This window comes from Pogona vitticeps, chromosome 4, assembly GCF_051106095.1.
Source record: "Pogona vitticeps strain Pit_001003342236 chromosome 4, PviZW2.1, whole genome shotgun sequence".
In the NCBI taxonomy this organism is placed as follows: domain Eukaryota; kingdom Metazoa; phylum Chordata; class Lepidosauria; order Squamata; family Agamidae; genus Pogona; species Pogona vitticeps.
In genome coordinates, this window is record NC_135786.1 from 211,152,001 (window position 1) to 211,175,845 (window position 23,845).

Below are 23,845 nucleotides of genomic sequence, written 5' to 3' on the forward strand. Positions count from 1 at the left end.
AGTGGCCTGAATAATAAGGCTTTTGTTCTTCAAAAACATTAATAAAACTTCTAACAGAAATACTTAAAAACATATGTTTTCTTTTCTGATTACTTCAAATTATTTTCCATATTTTGCATTAACTATATTGGCAAGTTACTAATTTGCTGTACAGTATATTACTTTGGATAAATCGCTGAAAAGGTGTTTAGAAACATGAGAAATTAGAAATTTGACTTCTATGCACATAAATTGGTAGTACAGACTATTTTACTACTACAACTAATTGGTAGTACAGACTATTTTACTACTATAAATAATTCTCTGTTCTGGTCTTTGATCGTAATAGAATTTTAGTCTGTAATTTAAATAATTCTTATGATTTACTTTTTTCTGGTTATTTTGCTGACACATTAAAAACAATTAAAAACCTTAAATATTCTTAACCAAACGAAGATTCCATGTGCTTTTGCATCACTCCCAAATCACTACAATTTATTTATTTACTTAGCTTTTGTATCACTCCTAAATCAGTGTAATTTATTTATTTAGCCATAAATGCAAGTCAGATGACAAAGTAATGAATGAACGAACGAACGAACGAACGAACGAATAATCCACAAAGGTTTGGGCTGCTATATTCTGATTTTCCCAAATTGGATAGTATGATATGTATATTATGTAAATCAAGTAGCAGCATCTGAATTTGATACATATCTGGAAATTCCATGAATTTTTGGAACAGATTCTGTTTGGGTAGATTCTGCCTGTACAACAGAAATGCCATAACTGGCAGTGGTAAATTGTAGTAGATTATATAGTCCATCTTTCAATTTCAGGGTGCAAGTGACTTTGCCCCACTGCATGTGAGTCATGTTCACCCTCAAAAAAAGGAAGTCTTTAATCAACATCAATAGCTGCTTTTGCTGATATTATTCCCATCGTGTAGGCAGAGCGGTGCAACAGAACTTTGGCTGTTAAGTTGTTTTTCCAGCAATATGTTTCAGCCGTAATAGTGAAGAAAGACAGTGCAGTACAAAGTAATGGTTAGAATAATGGACCTGGAGAACAGAAAACTCTGGCTGTCACAAAGTTCAGTGGGTGTCTTTCAGCCAAACAGTACTTCTCAGCCAAACCTGTTTTCTGCATAAAATGGGGAAGAGAAATCACACAAAGTAGTTTTTCAAAGTTGTTAGAGTACATAAAGAAATAAGAGTTGTAGTTCAATAAAGCAACTCTGCAAATTTCTGCTTCTTAATAAATATAAAACTTATCAAACTCCTACGCACATTTATTGAAGTATGCCTCATTTGACTGCTCATATAGTGTTGTTGTTGTTGTTAAATTCCAGGCATAGTAAAAATTATAAAAACATGACTGATATTATATAACTGATACAAGTTTTAACCAAAAACCTAAGTATCTCTTAAATATCCACACAGTATGTATGCTGTTCCTAATATTGCTGGTTTTTGTACATATGATGGTGTGATTTCTGAGATTTGCAACTGCTTATAGTACTGTGTGAAATTTCATGATACTTTCCCAAAGACCCAATGAGTATGGGAACCTGTGAAATGTGTTTCTTCCAGAGGCTAGATGTTTCGATTGCCATGTCTATGTATTTGCTAGTTTTTCCAATTCTTTATTTTCAGCTCTGGCATCCCCTGGAATTGCAATGTCAGTGATCCAGACATTTCTTCATTCTATTACAGTGGTGCCTCGCTTGACAATGTTAATTCGATCAAGCGAAATCGCTGTAGAGCAAAAACGTCGTAAAGCGAAAAAAAAGCCCATTGAAATGCATTGAAAACCGTTCAATGCTTTCCAATGGGCTGAAAACTCACTGTCCAGCAAAGATCCTCCATGGGACAGCCATTTTCCATGCCTGTGAAATGAAGAATCCGTCCCTAAACACAGCGGGGGCCATTTTCTTCAGCCGGTGGCCATTTTGAAACCTGACGATCAGCTGTTTTTGATCATCATAAAGTGAAAATTGGTTCCCGAAGCAGGGAGCCAATCATTGCAAAGCGGAAAAACCCCATTCAAACCATCGTTTTGCAATTGCAAAAGTGATCACAAAAACATCATTGTGAAACAGATTCATTGTTAAATCGTAAAGCGGGGCATGACTCTACTACTATGTCTGCTGTGTTATGCTCAATGTGTCTGTTTGTATCCGGAAATCCCACAAGATCTTGACTTCAATCATTTTCTGACACCTTCTCTACCTGATGTTCCCATGGGTTTTTGGAGGCCATCAAGTTATATTTTTTGCATAATGGCCCGTGCTTTGCCACTCTATCATGTCTAACTCTGTAATCTGTTTGTGCAATCTTTGGACATTCACAGATGAGGTGTGACATAGTTTTATCTTTTTCTTGGCAAAGTTGACATCTGCTGTTAGCACTAACTCCTTGGATGTTAGCTTTCATCATGTAGGTTTGGAGTGCTTGTTCTTGTGTAGCAAAAATCAAGCCTTCGATTTCTTTTTTAAGGGTCCCCACTTTTAACCATTTCCATGTTGAATTATGATCATGCTTTCCATCAATATTTCTCAGGTGTTGTCCATGTAGGGGTTTATTTTTCCAGCTATTTAATTTCTTTTCAAGTTGTTGTTTCTTATATTAAGCCTTTGTTTCTGTTGTTTTTAAAATATTCTCCATTTTCACTGCTTTCAGTAATTTTTCTTTGTTTGTACTGATATAATCATTTAGGATTCTTTTTCCTTCCTCTACTACCTCCTGTATTTTTAGTAATCCATCGCCTCCGGTTTTTCATGGTAAATATAATCTGTCCACATCGCTTTTTGGATGTAGTGTGTGATGAATGTTCATTAGTTTCTATGTTTTTCATCTAATTCTTCTAGTTCGTTTTGAGTCCAATCTATTATTCCAGCTAGATATGTAATTACTGGAAAAGCTCATGTGTTTATATCTTTGATTGTATTTCCCTCATTTAATTTTAAGATTTTCCGCAGTCTTTTGATATATTCTTTCTGTCAGTTCTTTAACTTTTGTGTGCATGATGCTTCTAGTCTGCTTCTAGTATTCCAAGGTATTTATAATTTTCATCACTTGAGAGTGATTTTATAATATTACCATATTGGCATTTTAAAACTCCATTCCATCTAGTTTTTGGATCTTGCCACAGTGTATAGATAGAGCTGCACATCTGTCAATTCCAAATTTCATTTGGATATCTTCATTAAATATTTGCACTGTGCTTAGCAGTGATTCTATCTCTGTGGAACTTTTTGCATATAGTTTTAGGTCATCCATGTATAAGAGATGATTGATTTTTCCAGCTTGTTGTGAAATATGGTAGCCCAATCCAGTTTTATTTAAAATTATTGACCTGGGGATTAGTGAGATGTTAAACAGCATGGTGACAAAGAATCCCACTGAAATATTCCTCTTTTGATGTTAACTTCCCCAATTTCTTCACCATGGGCCATTAAGATGGTTTTCCATTTTTGCATGTGTGTTTTCTTTGAGGAATTTTTACTAATCCCAAACATTTTTAGTTCAGTGTTAATCCAGCTATGTGGCAGTGAGTCAGATGCCTTTTTATAGTCTAGCCAGGCCATGTTAAACCTTGTTTTTCGTCTTTTTGCATTCTTTAGTATCATTTTATCAATAAGCAGCTGATCTTTCATGCCTCTTTACTTTTTTAAAGTTCCCTTTCTGTTCAGTTGGGAACAGGGAGTTTTCTATTAAATAATTATATATTGATCTTGCAAGTACACCTATGAGGAACTTGAACATTGTTGGAAGGCATATCATCATGATCTACACCAGAGTGCATGCCACTTATTTCTTGTGAATCAACTGCCCAAGTTTTGTCTTCTGTCTCTGGTTCTAGAAGGCCTGGAGACTTAGTTTTCTTTAAAAAAAAAAATTGAAAGCCTTGAATCCAAGGCAGTTGATGGTCTACAGAGGCACTAGATGACATGTCCAAAATCCATGTCAAGCCTCAACAGCTGGATAGTACGGCACCCTAGAGAACAGGCCATTTATGAAACCACTGCTTCTTGAATTACTGGATAAAATGTATGAATCATTGTTTCTTGGATCAAATTCACAAGCCACTTTTCATATGCCTTTGAAACTCTGGTTCCAGATAAGATCTCCAAAAACCAATCGGCCTGATTTAAATGGACTTTGTATGTATTTGATGTTTAAAATTAGAATATAAAAGCCCTATTTTGAATTCAAGTCCAACAGTCAATCTGATTCATTGTCCATATCAATCTTTATTGAAATGTGAAGACAGCATTGATATACATTAATGAATCAATGTACTTTCTGACAGGCACTATTAACCAGTCATGAACATCAGCTTAAGAGGGATTTGAGTATACAGATAAGAAAGATTACACCGTGTGGCTTTTTTTGTTCTGTTTTTGTTTCTCTTGCAAGAACCCTACTATAAATTCCCACTGCAAGTTCAGTTAAACAGTTGTCTGCCTTTTTCCTCAAACAAAATGAAATATTGCACATTTGTAGAGAAATGTGTTGTCAATATGAGGAACAGTAAGCTTAAATAAACCCTGTCAGAGCTGATCAACATACCTAGGAATGCTATTGAAAGCTACAGTACCATATGGTGACATAATAAACAGAACTTTTCCTTACGGCTTGAGTATAATCACAAGACCTTAGCTAGTAGACACGTAATGGTTTCATCCTATATAATTCTTTTGGATTTTTTAAACCTTAATTTCAGTAATGTTTTATTTATTTTATTTCAATAGCTCTGGTAGCATAAGAGAGGGCTCCCATTAACTAGTACAGGTGAAATAGCTTAAACGGTGTGGAGTGTCTCTTACAGTGTCCGAAGGGACTAAACTGAGTATCACACTTAGGGATGTGCCAACACTATCAACTTGTACTGGTATCTATTGGGGATGGGTTCCAAACCTCCTCCCACAGAGGCTGAAAAATGCATTTGAAATTTGTATATTGTGTGGTCTCTGGCTCCCTCTAGTGGCCAGTTCCAGTAACTTCATCAATTTCTAAGATTTCTCTTTTAATATTTTTAATATTTTCAGACCATGGATAAATGAATCAGCAGATACTGAGCCCACGAATACAGGGGGCCGACTGTGTAACACGTATCCTCTTTTCCCAGCATATATGGGGATACAATTGAATCAGTGTAACTACACTTACAAAGGCATCTGAAAGTGAAATAAGAAATCATTGTTTGCAAATGGCTGGCAAGACAACACAGGAACTGCCATTTCAAGCGAGATTGCAAAACATGATTTGTCTTCCACCAGGGCTGGAGAGAAGAGGCAGTAACTGGATTAAAAGAATGAAAGGAAAGAATGAATTAATGCTGAAAAGTGTTCTGGAGCCACAAATAGGATCAACAAAACAGTTTTGCGATTACTGTTTTGATGCTGAATCCCCAGACTCCAGATAACCTCTCCTAGCAGTTTCATGTAAATCGTGCCACTTCTGATCCAAAATTGCACTGATGAAATTTGGTGGCAACCTACGTATCCAAGGTTTGGTGGAAAACTGGACCTTCCACTTTAAAACGAGCATGGAATTATTCTTATAAAGAGGTGTTGCAGCATGACACTGAAATTTGGTTGCAAACTTTGATCACCCCTTTAAAGCAAACATGTTCTGCTTATTTTGAAGCAGTATGTCTGTATCACCCTGTTGATACAGTGGACAGAGTGAGGGACTAAGACCCAGGAGACCTTAGTTCAAACCCCTGCCTGGTCACGGGAACTCACTGGGGTGTGGTGCTGGTAAAATCACTCCACATGATTTGAAAATCCTATTAGGATCAGTGTAAGTGAGATGACCGAATATAATACACAACACACACAACTGGTCTGCTGCTGAAATTCAGTCATATAGCAATTGCAGAACAGACATGGACCACAGGAGGTAAGGGGCAGGAACTGCTTTTCAGGCCTACAAAAGTTGCTCACTCTGATTCATGCATCACATACACATAAAAATTATGTTATAGATTATTGAAGCTATCTGGATGCAGAGTCAAAATAGTTCTTCCTTTCTGCGGATTCATTTGAGTAGAATTAAAATCTTTTTTTAAAAAAAAATCAATCCTGTACTTCTCCATTAAACAAAAGCACATCATTAAAAGCATGTTTATTTTATATACTTTCAGAGCAGCAAAAAACCCTTTTATTTACGGTTACAGGTTGGAATGGTAGGGAACCTTAGTAAAAGAAGAACTCTTGGAAGGATTTTGAACAGTGTAGCCAAAAGCAAGGCCAGGTGAGAAGAGAAACCTGCCCACCTTCCAACAGCACTAAAGCGGCAGGGGTGAAAGTGACACAAAAGCAGTGCAAGGATGAACTTGATCTCTAGTCTTGAGCTTGATTAATTTTACATACCAGTCATTTTAGTGCAGCCACAGCGGGGCTGATGTTGTGCTGCTATTTATAAAACAAAATGACACAATTCAAGACAGTTCCATGAGTGCAGACAAAAGCAGCTACGCGGCACAAACAGCTGAAAGTTCCTTTGATATTTCAGCCAGAGCTGCCTGAGCCGTGGAAGAGGCAGACGGCACCGTGGAGTAAAGAGGGGCTTGTCTTTTTCACAGCATGACCGGCGTTCATGGCAAAGTGAAAGAAACCTTCAGCACCACACTTAATTACCTGCTACAGTGTTGGATCGTGTCCATAAAATGAGCACACTGCTTGTCAGCTGGAAGAGCTTTAGATGTGGACTTTTAAAAAAAAGTTGCTGCAATTTGCTTAAATCTCCTTAAAATGTTTTTTTTTTCAGTGATTATATTATGCATAACTCAAATAATTTCCTTTCTTTTTATGGGCATATGATAAACTAGTTGCAGCACCTAAAGTGAGAAAGTGAGGAGGAACTAAAGAACCTTGTAGTGAGGGTGAAAGACGAGAGTGCAAAAAACGGTCTGAAACTCAACATCAAAAAAACTAAGATCATGGCCACTGGTCCCATCACCTCCTGGGAAATAGAAGGGGAAGATATGGAGGCAGTGACAGATTTTACTTTCTTGGGCTCCATGATCACTGCAGATGGAGACAGCAGCCCCGAAATTAAAAGACGCCTGCTTCTTGGGAGGAAAGCAATGACAAACCTTGACAGCATCTTAAAAAGCAGAGACATCACCTTGCCAACAAAAGTCCGAATAGTCAAAGCTATGGTTTTTCCTGGAAGTGAGAGCTGGACCATAAAGAAAGCTGACCGCCGAAGAATTGATGCCTTTGAATTGTGGTGCTGGAGGAGACTCTTGAGAGTTCCCTGGACTGCAAAGAGAACAAACCTATCAATTCTAGAGGAAATCAACCCCGAGTGCTCATTGGAAGGACAGATCCTGAAGCTGAGGCTCCAGTACTTTGGCCATCTCATGAGAAGAGAAGACTCCTTGGAAAAGACTTTGATGTTGGGAAAGTGTGAAGGCAAGAGGAGAAGGGGACGGCCGAGGATGAGATGGTTGGACAGTGTCATCGAAGCTACCAGAATGAATTTGACACAACTCCGGGAGGCGGTGGAAGATAGGAGGGCCTGGCGTGCTCTGGTCCATGGGGTCACGAAGAGTCGGACACGACTAAATGACTGAACACAATGTGATGCCAAATAACCCTTTTCTATGAGTCTGTAACTGAAAGCAGATCTACATAATACCATTTTAAAACAAAGAGTAGACCAGACCTCTAAAGAGGTCAGGTGGTTATTGAAGATGGGGTGGGGATACTTTAACAACTGCATACCGTCAAGTCAGTTCTGACTTATGTTGACCCTTTTCAGGTTTTCTATGTAGAGAGTATTCAGAAGTGGTTTACCATTCCTTTCTTCTGGGGGCATCCGGGGACTTTGCACCATGCCCAGGGTATCTCTACTCAGAGAAACTCTGGCTGGCTCTACTCACAGGCTCTACTCAGAGGAGACACAGTAGAGAATTGAACTTCAGACTTTTAGTTCTCCAGCCAGATGCCTAAACTACTGAGCTATCCAGCCAGCTGAGGCAGGGGACTTTACTGATCCAGAATTAACTCCGGGAGCTCCCACATGCTATCTACTGCACAACGACCCCGTTTCCCCAAACATAAGACCTAACCTGAAAATAAGCCCTAGTACGATTTTTCAGGATGCTCATAATATAAGCCCTACTCCAAAAATAAGCCCCAGTTAAGTGAAACTCTGCCCTCCACCATGGTACAGCAACCAGAAGAAGATGACACAACTGTATTTGAATAAATGTAGATTGTTGTACAGTGGTGCCTCGCAAGACAAACGCCTTGCAGGACAAAAAAACCACAAGACAAATTTTTTTTATCGCTATGGTGCCTCATAAGACGGCTTCTTCTATGGCTGTGCTTCGCAAGATGATTTTTTTCCCCCCGAGACTGATGCCTCGCAAAAAATTCATTCGTCTTGTGAGTTTCCCATAGGTATGCATTGCAATACATTCCTATGGGAAGCTGCTTTTCGCTAGATGATTTTTTTTCCCAAGACAGTGCTTCTCGTGGAACGAATTACATTCGTCTTGCAAGGCACCACTGTACATGAAAAAAAAATCCCCTGAAAAGAAACCCCATTGTGTTTTTTGGAGCAAAAACTAATACAAGACCCTGTCTTATTTTCGGGAAAACACTGTATTTTTATTCCTATGCAAGTAAACAGATTTAAAACAACACTATTGATGACCATTCTGTTTACCTTTCAAGCAAACAATTCTGTTTTTATCACTAGAAATTCCTTGATCTGGGTTTTGGGAGGAGGTCCATACATTTCCAGCTCAAACTATAGGTTGTCAATGTATTTAACAAATTTTCTTCATTTCCTAAGTTCCTCTGTATTATCCAAGCATCATCTTGATTGTTAATCCTTGTAAAATAGAGTAACATACAAAAAAGGGGGTGGATTTTCTAAGACTATGGTATTTCTGGTTATTATGTAAAGGTGTAAAAGCTAGCAAACCAGAAAGATGTGGGAGAAATCAACTAATTTTAAATGTGCTGTTATGGGAAAGTTTTTATGGTTTCATGGATCGACAGAAAGACAAATACATGTGTTCTTGATCAAATGTAGCCTGAATTCTCAATAAAAGCTAAAATGATTAGACTGGCCTTACCATACTTCAGACATATCCTGGAGACAAGACTCATTGGGAAAGACAATAATTCTAAGAAAAGTTGGAGGAAGTAGATAAAAAGTAAAACCCTCTTGAGGAAGATTGCCTCAATAAAGGAAGTGGTGGTCTTTAGTTTGGAAGACCTCAGCACAGGGCTGTTAACAACAGTACTTTTTTAGAGGTCATAAGGTCTCCATAAACTGATAGCATCTAATAACAAGAAGACAAGTAATTAACCGTTCTTTGCATCTTTGCAGCTTCCAAGATGAAGCCATTGCATGCTCAATGCAAACATAACTGTTAAATAATAAAAATAAAATAATCTATGTTTGTGAAATTCAAAAACAGAAAATAGGAGAAACAAGTAAAGTCACTGTTTTAAACTGAACTACTGTTTAAGGCTGGATAACAAGCAAGATATTTATGGAAAGGAAAAATGACATTTGTTGCGAACTCATCCATGTGAGCCTCATACAACTTTTTTAAAAGTGGAAGGCTTATTCTGGAGCTGTTTCCATAATGGAAATAAAGTTCTTGTTTCCATTATGGAAACAGCTTTGAATTGAATTTGATAATAATATCTTGTTGAACCCTGTGTGCAAACCACAAATTAACCATATAATCTAAGACAATCATATAAGTCACCTTGGGTCTTCTTGAAGAGAAAGGGCGGTGTAAATATTTTAAATATATAAATAACAGTCATGTCACAAATAAACAACTGGAGCCACTTACTCCTATAGACACAATTTTGTATTTGGCTGTCAGTTTATGACAAAATTTAGCAAGATAGTTGGGTTTCATGTTTCATGTAAGAGAAAGGGTACAGGAAAATATAATGGTATAAACATGTGAGACAATGTCAGCTCTTAGGAGACCAAGTTATCTGAAGAAAGATTTACAAAAAAAAAAAAAAAAAAAAACCCTACAGACATACAGTGGTGCCTTGACTTAATGACCACAATCCATTCCAGAAGATGGACGTAACTCGAAATGGTTGTAAGTCGAAGCACCATTTCCCATTGAAATGCACTGGAATGCGATTAATCTGTTCCAGAAGGAGGAAAAAACAACAACAAAAAAAATAAAAACGAAACACTGCAAGCCCCATAGGAACGTGCTGGGGCTGCAAAAAACCCCAAACAAAACCAAAAATAAACAACAGGGCAAGCCCTGAAGGTGCTGGGGCTTTAAAAAAAAACCAAAAATAAACAACGGAGCAAGGTCTGAAGGCGCTGGAGCTTAAAAACAAAACAAAAATTAAGGAACGGAGTAAGCCCCATCAAAAGGGGCCGGGGCTGCAAAATAAAAAAATAAAAAAATAAATAAAGAGAGCAAGCCCCAAAGGTGCTGGGGCTTAAAAACAAAACAAAACAACAATACAATACAGCACAGAAACATAACCCCCCCAGCCCAAACTGACCCTGCAAAACCCACCCAGAACAGTTTTTAAAAAGTAGAAAGCAGCACCTTACTTTACCTGGCAGTCCCAAACCTCCCTGCAAACAAACAAACTCTCACTCAGAAGCAGAAGCCAGGCAGTCCCAAGCCTCCTCCAACGTACTCAATCTGACTGTTGGGGCGAAAGAGCTACAAAGAAGCAGCCTCTTCGCCTACCAATGGGTAGCAAATTTGAATTCCCCGCCTGGAAGTCCCTGCAAGGGAAGCATGCAAGACCCATTGGAAATGGGGGGAAAACTCCAAAAAGCAACCAACCCCACCAAGACCCATTGGAAATGGGAAAAAAACCAACCAACAAACAAACCCCCAAGACACATTGGAAGTGGGGGAAAACCCAACAAACAAACAAACCCCCAAGAGCCATTGGAAATGGGGAAAAACACTCTAAAAAGCAACCAAGCCCCCCAAGACCCATCAGAAATGGGGGGAAACCAACCAACCAACAAACCCCCCAAGACCCATCGGAAATTGGCAAAGAACTCAAAAAAGCAACCAACCCCCCAAGACCCAGTGGAGGTGGGGAGAAAAAAACCCAACAAACAAATAACCCCCCAGCCCAAAATCATGCTAAAAAAACATCCAGAACAGTTTAAAAAAAACCCCAGAAAGCAGCACCTTACCTTACCAGGCAGCCTCCTCCGATCGCATACTCTCTAACTGCTGGGGCGAAAGAGCTACATAGAAGCAGCCTCTTCACCACCAACAGTTAGCAATTTGAATTTCTCGCCTTTTCCCCCTGCCTTTTTGTGTTCATAACAGGAAGCTCTAGCCGCAAGTCAAAGCAAAATGTTGCGGCTGGAGCTGGTCATAACTCAAAATGGTTGTATGTCGGGACGTTTGTAAATCAAGGCACCACTGTACTATTGGTATGTAAACAATGAGTCAATGAACTTTCCCCCATCATTGACAGAACTGGAGGCCATTAGTTTGACAGAACTCTGAGCTTACTATAAAAGGGCACAATCAAGCCAAAGTTAAGCCCTTCAAGTTGGAATGATTTCAGCGGAAACATTAAGCATGCACTGCATTAACTATGCCCAGGTTCCAACCCTGACTCAAAGTGCTGTTCATAGTGATTCTTCTCTGATACACCTCACTGTTGTATCCAACCATTATGTCTAGTCACTCTCTTGGCAGAGTTCTCTGTTCATCAAATACAGAGAGTGAAGGGACACAGAAGCATTCTCAGTGGCGTCCTAGATAGAGAATATGCATCTGCTAAAGTCTTCCGAAAGCTGATGCTCTGTCAGAGGATGGCATATAATACAATCAGAGGTGCTTTGTTCTGAAGCAGAAATATAAAAACAATAATTGTGTGTTGTTGAGCCAATTCTGACTTATGGCAACCCTTTTCAGGGTTTTCCAGGTAGTGAATACTCAGAAGTGGATTACCATTTGCTTTTCTGGGGGTGTTCTGGGACTGTGCAGCCTGCCCAAGGCCACACCAGCTGGCTCTACTTGCAGGAAGCACAGGAACTTTTGAAGTCGTATATCGTATATCCCTCATGCAAATACATTACAGTTGTTTCTAATACAGCTCAGATATCTGGATCCATCTTGTGACATTAGAAATGATCACAATTACTAAAACTATATGAAGAACATCTGTTGGAGTTGGTTAGAAGAGGAAAAGGATACAGTACTTCTATTCCAATAAACTGTGATGGTACCAAACAGGACACGCAACAGGAAGTACATCATAAAAGAGATAATTTCCCATTGTTGTTGTCATGTAATGGTTGCTCTGTCTCCAGTGGTCCCGAACCTTGGTTAATCGCGAAGGCTTTCCAGCCGGGATCTAATAGTTGTCGATTTTTCGGGCTCTTTGGCCGTGTTCTGAAGGTTGTTCTTCCTAACGTTTCACCAGTCTCTGTGGCCGGCATCTTCAGCGGACAAGAGTAGAAAAAACCTTCAGAACATGGCCAAAGAGCCCGAAAAATCCACAACAGCCTAGATGTTCTTAGGATGCAATTCCTAGAAGCCTTTACCACCAGCTGTGCTGACCAGAGTGTCTGGGAGTTGCAGTCCAAGAACATCTGGACCAAGATTGTAAAGTGCTCGCCTAGGGTGACAGAGCTCATCCCTCTGGACTTGTATAAGGCCTTCTTCTTGTGGAGAAACAAGAATATGGATGCAGATGTTGCTGACTTGAATACAATATGTATTTATTAGAAACACATGCAAACCTAGTCATTAACACTGGCAGACTGTTATTTTTTCCCCTTGTAATGTTTAAGAAGGCACTGATGTTGCTGAATAGGATAGTGGAGAAGGTAGAATGCATGACAGAACAATTTTAGTCAGTGTTTACACAAATCTTGATACATTCCTTGATGTCTTACAGTACTGTTAACATCTGCGCATCATGCAAAGAGTCACATTTATTGCAGGCATACTCTAGCTTGATTGTGAAAAGGAAGTGAGGAAAGTCAGTGTTAGGAATGAAGCAGCTGGCTTTCAATAAAAAGATTTATCATTTTCCTCTAATTACAGTAGACCCAAAATAAACACCAGCAGGACTGTTTATGGCAACATTTTTAAGTGATAGGCTGAAGTTTTTGGTGGTAAAAGTGAAGTTGTCACTGCAAAGATAAATGAATTAAAACTGGGAGAGGATTATGTTCAATAGCACAGGAAAAATGATGCATGCGTGTATTGTCTTTGGTCCAGTGATCCTCAACTTCAACAAGCAGGGCAATATAGAAGAGCTAAAGGAATGCGCACCTATTCTGATGCACAGAGTTTACTGATGACTACATGTAAGGAAGGAATCAGATAAATAAACTTCATTTCTTTATCTATCTATCTCTTTTAAACTGATTTAGAATTTGAAGTTTTAACCTATGTTTGATACAAGCCACTCTGGAAGCAGTGTATTACTAATTTAGTAAAACAGTGATTACGGGGGAAAAACAATGTGCTTATTCTCATTCTCTGATTTGACTGTCTTGTTATTGATATTATTTGATTGGCTTTATTCTTATTACTGCTATTTTTATTTTCATTCTTAATGCCACTGGGGGGGGCGTTCTCACTGAAAGCTCATTTAAATGCAGTATAAAATAAATTAGGGTGGGCTACCTGCCACACTTGGCCTTCCTCAATGTTCATGGATCAGAATGACTGACGTTTTGAACAAAAAAAGATTCCATATCTGCTTAGATTCTTCCTATATGTAATCATGTTTTTTATTCCTCCAGATTCAAAGTATATTGTACAGTGCTTAGACCCTAAGACTTAAAGAGACGATATAGCTTAAAAATGTTGTGTAGCCTAGCTGTTAAGAAACTGATCTATGAATTAGTCCTTTCTCTGAATGTCATCTCTGCCATTAACTCATGATGTGAGCCTTGGCAAACCTCTCTGTTTCAGTTCCCACCCTTGGTAAGAAGCAAAAAATATAATCAGGGGAGGCTTGTGGCCTTCATATTAATGGAGCAGTGAATCCACTTGAGGTTTTAATCTACATTTTTGAGACTATCTGAAGGTATAGAAGGACCTACTTTGGGCGTGGGCTCAAGAGCTTATATTGCTCCTATAAATTTGGACCAAAATTCAGAGCAGGTTCATCACCCAATGAACTTCACAGACAATACAGACTTACAGGATTTTTGCAAGGACTTCAGCTATACAATACACAGAAAGTGCTTTCAAAACATTATATTTCTTTAATAGACTTAAAAGGAACTGGATAAAATGAACTATGATTCAACACATGAAAAAAATGACGTGGCGTACATATAGTCTTTCTGTCTTTAGTCTACAGTGGTGCCTCACATTACGAGCGTTCTGTTTTATGACGAAATTGCTTTATGTTGAAGGTTTTGCAATCGCAAAAGCGATTGGAAAATGATGTTTCCTATGGGGGAATTTTGCTTTGCGATGATCTGTTCCCTGCTTCAGGAACCGATTCTCGCAAAGCGATGATTTTCGGCCAGCTGATCGGCGGTTTCAAAATGGCCACTGGGTAAAAAACATGGCTCCCCGCTCTTTTCTGGGACAGATTCCTTGCTGCACAGGCAGCGAAAATGGCCGTGCTATGGAGGAACTTCGCTGGATGGTGAGTTTCAAACCCCTAGGAATGCATTAATCGGGTTTTAATGCATTTCAATGGGCTTTTTAATTTCACATTACGTTTTTGTAAGACAGCGATTTCGCTGGAACGAATTAACGTCGTAATGCGAGGCACCACTGTATGTGCGTCCATTGCCACCTTTTTTTTCAAATGAAAAGGCTACAGTATTTCTGATTTAGGCACAGAGGGCCACATGGGAAAAGTCAGCAAAGATCCACAGAGGTTCTTCAGTCTGTGTGACCTCTTATGCCAAACTGCACAAATTATTTTCACAACCTTTTTATGGACCACAAGGGGATGTACTTATAGCCCTTCTTATGCACCATGAATCACTCTCACTTGTGGTATTTTTCCAACTGTAAGAATTATCTTGATATCCTGTGATTCTTCATGGGACTTGGGACAAGAGGTCATGAAACATTACTAATATTTTTTTTTCTGCTGCTCACAAGCCTATGTTTCTAATTACTACAAAATGAAGAACATTTTGAATGAACGTTAACAATTCAGATAATTCTATGCTGGATAAAAGTCTATGCTCTTCTTTGGACAAGCAATGGGTAAATAAATCACATCCTTTTTGATACAGAATACATCATACTGTGTTGCTTAGCCTGTCCATGCAACACTAAACAGCCCTCCAATCTTCAATTCAGAGTGTTAATCCTTAGTGAACTACTCTTGCTTACAGATGCAAAAAATATATATCCCAGAGCATTTTAGCCACATTGTTTAATGCATCACCTCTCTGTGATTAACCATGAACACAATTCTCTGGTTAGCACCAATGGCTCGCTCATCCTGAGGGATCATAGCACAGCCAAATGCTTATATCCCTCACCCTCCAAACTAGATCTGATTCTCAAATGCCATGGTTCCAACGTTGCAAACTAAGACTGAACAGAATAAAAAAAAATCAACATACAGAAGGGCCATGGATAGCAATTTCTACAGAGGCTTCTGCCTGAAAACCGGACTTCAGGATAACAGGATGGGACAACCTAATTTGGTAATGAAAATAATTTGTCCTTCTCTAATCTAAATATTGTAACATGAATTAGGCCATCTCTTTTAATCACATGAATATTTATGAAGAGTAATGATGCAAAAGGTGTTAGTAGTCATGAATACCTTTTTAAATATCTCTAAAGTCTAGGCAACAGCCACTCTGATGTAATGAACAGTGTAAGACTAGGAATTGGGATAACTGGGCTCAAATCCCTGTGCAATCATTGAAACTCAAAAGAAACAGAAAGGGTGTCAATGGCAAACAACATCCCACATAAGTCAAAAACCCTACCAAGATCACCACACATTGCATGTGATGGTACAAAAAAAATATTTACATATTTGTTCAAAAATAGTCCTTACTAGCTTCTGGGCACTTTTACAGTACATGAGAATATAAACATATCTGTATAAAACATTTTAGCAAATCCAGGAAGAGCTAAATATTATTTGAAAGTTCTTTAATAGTCTTTAAATTATTTTAAACAAAAATTATTGTCAAAAAATTAACTGCACTAAATTTCTGAACATGCAGTGTTTTTTTTTTCTTAGCTGTCCTTATGAAAATGCATGTGCATTATATTTTGTATATTCACTCTCTTTTCATTTCCCAGCCACTCTTCTTCTTTACTTTGGTTTGCAATATATAAAATTAAATTAAATTAAATTAGAAAATCCTGTCCTCATGAAATATTTCAAAGGTGTCTACACTGACTTAAACCTAACATATTTCTAGATTTTTGTACCAGGCGCTCTCTTCCCTACCCAGCCAGAAATTGTACAGTGAAAATCAGAACCAAGGATTAAAAGGGCAGGAGATCAAACATCATCTTCCGTTTCTTGACCACTGTCAATTGTAATCCTCGTCTCAATATTCAAAAACCTCCTTTCAGGTGTTAGCTTGTACATAGCATGTCTATCGTTTGGATGAAGAAGGGGGGGGAGAAACCAAACCTATTACAACTCCGTCTGTTCATGACTTAGAGGGAATAAACATGATTGAAATGCAAAAGGCAGCTCTGAGAAAGAGGATGCCTCAATTAATATGCAAGTGATGCTTTCTTGCCTTGAATACGTTATGAACTTACAGCATGCTAATATGCCATGCTATCATAAGCACCAGATGGAACGGTAGGCAGTAGATGTCTCATCAAACCTCAAGAAGATGTATTAATGCTACTACTCTCTCTCTCTCTCCCCTCCTCCTCTTTTCTCAGTGTTTTAATTCTTTTTCCTCAGCTCTGCCTGTATCCTTATACATTTCTTAGCATCTATCACCTGCTCCCAAAGCACAGTTCTCCAGGGTTACTCCATTTTCACCAGGTGGTGTCAAAGCATCCTTTTCAATCTATTTTATCTCATAAGCCAAAGGCCACACGATGTGTCAGGCTGTGCTTACTGAAGAGTACCAAGTATGAAAGATAATAACAGAAGATAAATGATAGATTATGGGGGGGGTGTAGGAGGGAAGGGGAATACATCTGGTTTTCAACTAGCACAAATTGTCTTAAATTATGCATAAGCAATGTGGCATATTCTCTCCCACCCACCCCAACCCCACAGACATTCCTATAAAAAAGAATGAATGAGGATAAACAAATTATGTGCACATGGGGAGAATGAATGCCTTTTTAAAAATCTGTAATTCTTCACAAAACCTCTTCAGAATAGTTCAGACTTGACCCCAACTCGCTTGCATTGTTCCTATCTTGGGGGAGAGAAGGGAGGGGTCAAAAGAATATATAAAGGACTTATCATCCCAAAACCATTAGCTTGAAATGACACACCAACCCTTCAGTTCTGCATTTCATGAAGAAAAGCTGGCCAGAGGGCCAACTAATTCCTTCAACTCATAACACGGCAGCATCCTACGGCACAAGATTGATTGATTGATTGATTGATTGATTGATTGATTGATTGATTGATTGATTGATTGATTGATTGATTGATTCATACATACATACATACATACATACATACATACATACATACATACATACATACATACATACATACATACATACATACATACCTCGCCTATCTGGTCATTACGACCACTCTAGGCGGCTAGATATCTGACGCATCAAGACAGTCTAAGGGACAGGTACAATTCCCAGTTTCGAAAGACCCAGTACCTTGAGATTTCAAGATGAAAACTTCAAACAAGGGGGCAGGTTCTTGTGACATCACATGGTTGAGCCATGCAGGAGGGCAAGGGTTGGGATAGGGCTAGAAATGCTTCTGTGCTGCAGAATATGGAAGTTAACAAGAGTGGAATCTGGGGAAACTGGTCAGAATCAGGCTTGACCCCAACTCCCTTGCAGAAGGGGACTTTTTGGTAGAGATGGGTACCTAGACTGGAAATACAGTACTGTATATCTCACACACAAAAAATCAAACTGTCCACAGTACTCACTGTGTTTGCATCTCCACCTGGAGACCCAAGTAAACATAGCAATTTCCTGAGATTTCAGAATGTTGTAAGATCAAGCAATCCTATAGGCAGGGTACAGACGGGCATGACTCTTCTCTAGGTCTCCAAGTGAGGAGACCAACTTCAAGGCAAGAGACACTAGAGGAAATACTCTGATTTGTTTGAAAGAAGTGAATCTTCATAGGTGTGCCATGGAAAGAGAACACGACTGCTCAATTACTCAATTATTTCAGTACCCTGTTTAAGGAGTTGTGTCCTGCTATCTCCTGGGATGTGTAATTCTCCTCGTCCTTGGTTCCAACTCCCAGAATTCTCCAAAACTATTCCCCAGCAAAATTCTGGCCATCGAAGCCCACAGACCCACACCTACGAACACATTTTGCTCACCTGTAAACTCAACCCACAAACTTGAGTTTACAAGAGCTGAACAAGGCAGTTGAGGACAGGGAGATTTGGAGATGGCTCATTCATAGGGTCTCCATAGTCAAAGGTGACCTGATGGCACATAACAACATACCGATGAATGTTGATTTAACAAATAACAAGTATTTCATTCTTTCAGTACCCTCTGAACTGGAGGAGAAAGATTGTTAATGGCTGTTTTTAAAGAGTGTATTTCAAATACAGTGATACACTGGAAACTGACTACTGTATATTGACCAATCATACTTGCAAAGCTACATAATCTAGCAGCTAGAGGGCTTGGATTATTAAAAATTCATGCCACAAGGTGGTGCTCACAAAGCAAGGAAGTATAAGTAACTATAAAAATATAGAAATATAGGATTTATGGTAAATATAAGGTGAAATACCAAGAAATAATATTCAGTGTTAACGGAAAGTTCTTCTTTAAGTGTTCAGTTTGCCTCATATAAACATTACTTGATAATACACTCCTGAAAGGTAGGCTGGTAGAATTCCTATAGTAAAGGTGAAAGGCTGAGGCCAAAATATAGTGTCTCTCCTAAAGCTATTCAAGTAACCCAAGACTGAAGGAACTCTGAACTCAGACATCCGCTTTTGTTTCTTGCTCTTAATTATTATTCTGTATTATTCAGTTGCCTCTAGTGAGTAACATCACATATTTTCACAGAATTACAGAGCTCTACAGCTGGAAGGGACTCCATGGTCACACAGTCCAACCCCCTGCCAAAGCAGGAAATCCTGGCAAAGCATCTCTGCAGGTGGACAACCAGACGGTCTTTAAAAAGTTTCAATGAAGGAGAGTCTTCCGAGGTAGTCCACCCAACTGCTAAACAGCTCCTGCTATCAGAAAGTTCATCCTAATGTCTAACTAAAATCTCCTTCCTTGTAATTTGAATCAGTTGGTTCGAGTTCCACACTCTGGAGCAAGCAATGATACTACACCTTCTCCCTGACATTTTTTCACATACTTGAAGATAGCTATAATATCACCTCTCACTTTTCTCTCCTGCAGCCCAAATTCACCCAGCTCCCTCAACCATTGTCCATACAGGTTGGTTTTAGACCTGTGTTGATTGTCCACCTCAAGGCATCTTCCAATTAGTCCATGTAAAACTGAAGTAGTAAACCCACTGTTATGCCTACAAGGAACAGTGTCATCACAGTACATTTATTAGCCCAACAAGAAGAGAAGTCACTAGAAGCTAGTAAGCACAGAAACATCTGAAGAACTATCATTAAAATTACAGCTTCAACAATGATGGTTTACTTTAGGGGTAAAACAAAGGAGCAATAATTTGGTAAGGGCATATATTTTAAAAATAGGTAAAATTCCTTAAATCACACAAGTTCCCCACTCTTTCTTCCTACTGGAACACAAGCATCCTGTTCTGATCATCCATGCCTATTGCACTGCCGGATGAACACTAGTACCTTCTGAATGTCTTGGCCTATAATATTCACATTCCCTGGCCATAGGCCATGCTGGCAAGTGCTGTTGGAAATTAATAGTTCAAAACATTAGAAGAAGCTTGGGGAGCCCAGTGATAGATCTCATGCGTGTTCATTCCCAGGCATCTTGAGTTAAAAACATCACAAAGCAGGTGATGAGAAAGAGCTTTGCCTGAACCTCAGAAAAGCCACTTTCAGAAATAGTAGACAGCATTGGATAGACTGCCAAACAGATTTTCAATCTAACATAATCCGACTGATACACATAGACCCATCCCAAAAGGACTGGTGACCACCACAAAATATTTGAGGCAGAAGCCCTGCCACGCTAACTTTATATACAGAGAGAATTTAATGAGCTGGGTGAGTGGGGACCATTCACGGAATCTCCTTCCCACAATCTATGGTGGAATATTCCAGGAAGGAGCCTTCCTGGGCTGCACTGTGTTCTTTGCACATTTCAGTTTGCTCTGAGTGCAGCTACACAACAACAGGTGCACCCACAGAAAGACGCCAGCAGAAAAAATAACAATCCAGATGACTGAAGCAACTGGACCAACTCACATGACATGCAGAAAGCAACAAGAAAATAAACAACAGTGTCACTAAGACATTTGAAGATAATAAAAATACCCTCCCTTGGCTACTGATATACCTTCTTAACCAGTTCGTTCGTTCGTTCGTTCGTTCGTTCGTTCGTTCGTTCGTTCCTTCCTTCCTTCCTTCCTTCCTACCTGCCTTCCTGCCTTCCTTCCTGCCTTCCTTCCTGCCTTCCTTCCTTCCTGCCTTCCTTCCTGCCTTCCTTCCTACCTATTGATTTACTTAGGTGTGCTTTTTCCTTTTGGATGTAACTCTCATTTTCTTCTTCCTTTCAAAAATATACATCAGTGATGGCAACTCTGCTACTGTGCAAAGACAAGGGAACAGAAGGTGCATGACCTTGACCTATAGATACTGTAAAATAGACTTTACACTTGCTGAAAACAGAATAGTGGATGGGAGGAGAGCAGAAGCTGAACAATTATCTTTGCTTATTTTGCTTTGTTTTGATGTTCTTCTTATGTTGTGGCTCATTAAGAATTCAAAGCAAATCCAATCCTGTTTGTAATCCTCCCCCATTGCAAATTGGATGGTTACTGTAACTGAAGTAAGAAATTCTACAACATACAGGCAGGGAAGAAGTAAATCACTTCTCAATTTGTTTCCTCAGAATTTTTGCGCTTCACTGGACAGGCTAAATCTTCAAAGCTAAGGTCCAGGTACAAAGACTGCTACCAAAAGAGACATTCAGCAATGGAATATATAAAGTCGAGAGACATGAAGTCTTCGAACAGGGACCAGACCATCATCTGCTGATGACACTCAAGCTCTGGATGTCCTGCATGAGTAGAGGCTTCAACTTGGTTATATACAGTATAAGGGCCCCTCTTACTTCACAATTCATGGATATTGAAGAATAACAGTTTTAAAGGGAATGTGGACGGCATTCTTGCACAGGTGACACATCTGAGGAATTTCAAAGAAAGTCTTTAGTGTTTGGAAGAAACTATGATATTTGTCAGGAGAAAAAAAGAGTTCTATCAATCTGCTCATTTCAGCCACCTACTCTTAGACCTGATTATGTTCTTTGTGATTAGCAGTTCCAAAGAAAAGCAGGATTAAGAGTTGCATCCGAAATGTGATCTATGTGAATTCCTCTACAGTACTTTATAACCTGAACTGCAGTTTCCAAAATGATATATTTAGTTTTCTACTTGATAGAAAAATATGTTTAACAATGGTGAGGTTAAGTACAAATCTGTGATTTTACCAGAAGGGTGTTTGCTTGTTTGTTTTATTTTGTTTCATATGTGTAAAATGCCATAACAACATTTATCAGCTGGACAGCACATAAACATCTTCAATCACACAATCAATCAGTCAATGTCTCCATGCACATTTGAATGATTTCTTAAAGAAAATACAGAAAAATGCAGAAACAAGGAAGCTTGTAAGTGAACACATGTGCAGATGACATGGAGCAAATATACAGATTCTGTCACCTATCCCTCAATAGGTTTGTACCATAATGAATAAGTGGGGCTATTACATCATTCTTTCCATGTATGCTTCCATGACATCTGCTCCTTCTGGAGACGAAAATGGTGGACAAGATGAACCCTTTTATCACAAGCAAAAAAAGTAATTGCTATGCTGTTGCATTGTGGCCAGTGTTGCTGCATTGTACTCCTGTTGGTTTTCATTAAGGTAAGCAACGTGAACATGCCCAGACTACACTTTCAAATCAACGCTGCTATTGAAAAGGATGAGGATGAAAAAGCCACTTCTGTATCCAGTCAAAAGGATAGAAAGCTAAATGAGAGGCGGGGGGGGGGGATCAAATGAGCATCCTTAACTATATGCATAGCAATGTTTCTTGCCTGGCACATTAAATAAAGCACATGTTGCAGTGTGCCAAGCTAGTTGTCAAAGTAAAGAAAAGAAAAATCCCACATGGATACAGAAACAAATCCATGAAAATATCTCACTATAGTAGAACTATGTACCAATATAAAAATTATGCCCATTCACTGTTAAGAAAGCACTCAGCATAGAGAAAAAAATATATAGTACACAAAGTTACACAGAAGTTATGGGTCAAAATGCATATTTCACTCAAGCATCAAGTCTTTTAAATATAGTGTGTGAAAGGTACAAATGGTGTCATAGCAATACATTCAGCCTCAGTATCATCAGAATCAAGAGCAGATAGCTTGCAACACCTGAAAGAGATTAGTCAACAGTCCCCAGTCTTTGTGGTCACAGACACACAGCACAGAAGGAAGGAAGGAGCTGGAGTGTTTATGGGGTGGAAAAATAATTCCTGTAACTACTTCAAAAGAACTATTTCAATGAAAGCAATCTGGTTGAGACAGATAGATAACCTGCCCCCAAACAAGCCAAAAGTACAGTTTAGGCTCCAACATACAAAATGACTATTCAGAAAGTCATTTCATGGTAAATTTCCCCAGTTATTTCTAAATAACTGCCAGTAAGTTAATACCTCACCCATATATCTTCCAGGATTACCAGCCAAGAGGCCTTCTTTGTTTCTTGTTACTTCTCTCTCTCTCTCTCTCTCCCTCCCTCCCTCTCTCCTTCCTTCCTTCCTTCCTCTCCCTCCCTCCCTTCCTAAGATTATTTGATATTTGACTTTGCACAATGCAAGGAAGGGAAGTAGGAAGTGATGTCAGAGAGGATGGATGAAAAAAACCTTGAATATCAACATACCTGCAGTTTGAAAGCCCCCCCCAAAAGGGGGGGGACATCTAGAGTATCTGAATATGCTCCAACCCCACTTGGTACATTCATTGTTGCTCTATTTTATTTATTTATTTACATATTTGGGGTTTTGCTTCCCTAATTTCTAAAGAGGAGAGTGCTCTGAAAAACATGCATCCATTAGAGAAATCTTGAAGGCATTGTGAATATTAGTCTCATATGCATAGAAACATGTTTTTATTCAGTTGCTGCATTTGGAAAAGTTGCATGAAAAATGTCTACAAAAGCATGTACAGAGGTCAGATCTGAGACTGAAACTAACATTTGCACAGAACGAAATAGGAAAAAACTTGGAAAAGAAAGAACAGTGATGAAATTGAGCTTGACAAATTTGCCCATGCCTTTAAAGAGACTAACCAGAACTATCTCCTTACCTCTGTTCTCTCTTTTCAGAGTTTTCTGGTCAATCAGTGTACAGAGAGACAGTGTAGAGGGAAAGTGGGATTCTTAGTTACTATCATTTATCATCTGGTAACAAGGAAGCAGAGAACTTGGCAGATGGGCGTGCAAGTCTCTGTGGACACAATAGTACCCATGGACACCAAGTAAAGAACCGCTGGGTCAGCATATGAAATGTGACACTATCA

At 39.0% G+C, this 23,845-nt stretch overlaps 1 protein-coding gene across 11 annotated transcripts in view; it reads right to left on the bottom strand.

Moving 5' to 3' along the window:
* The window catches only part of RUNX1T1 (RUNX1 partner transcriptional co-repressor 1), a 221,242-nt gene that overhangs the window by 134,958 nt on the left and 62,439 nt on the right, over window positions 1-23,845 (bottom strand). The window contains exon 1 of one of the 11 annotated variants that reach the window (XM_072999105.2): window positions 23,633-23,721. The exons of 9 other annotated variants lie outside the window; for them this stretch is intronic. The gene's annotated coding sequence lies outside the window, so the exon portion shown is untranslated. Of the gene's footprint in view, window positions 1-20,592; window positions 20,713-23,632; window positions 23,722-23,845 lie in introns of those variants that run through there. One more of the 11 variants, XM_078393588.1, reaches the window with a different exon arrangement.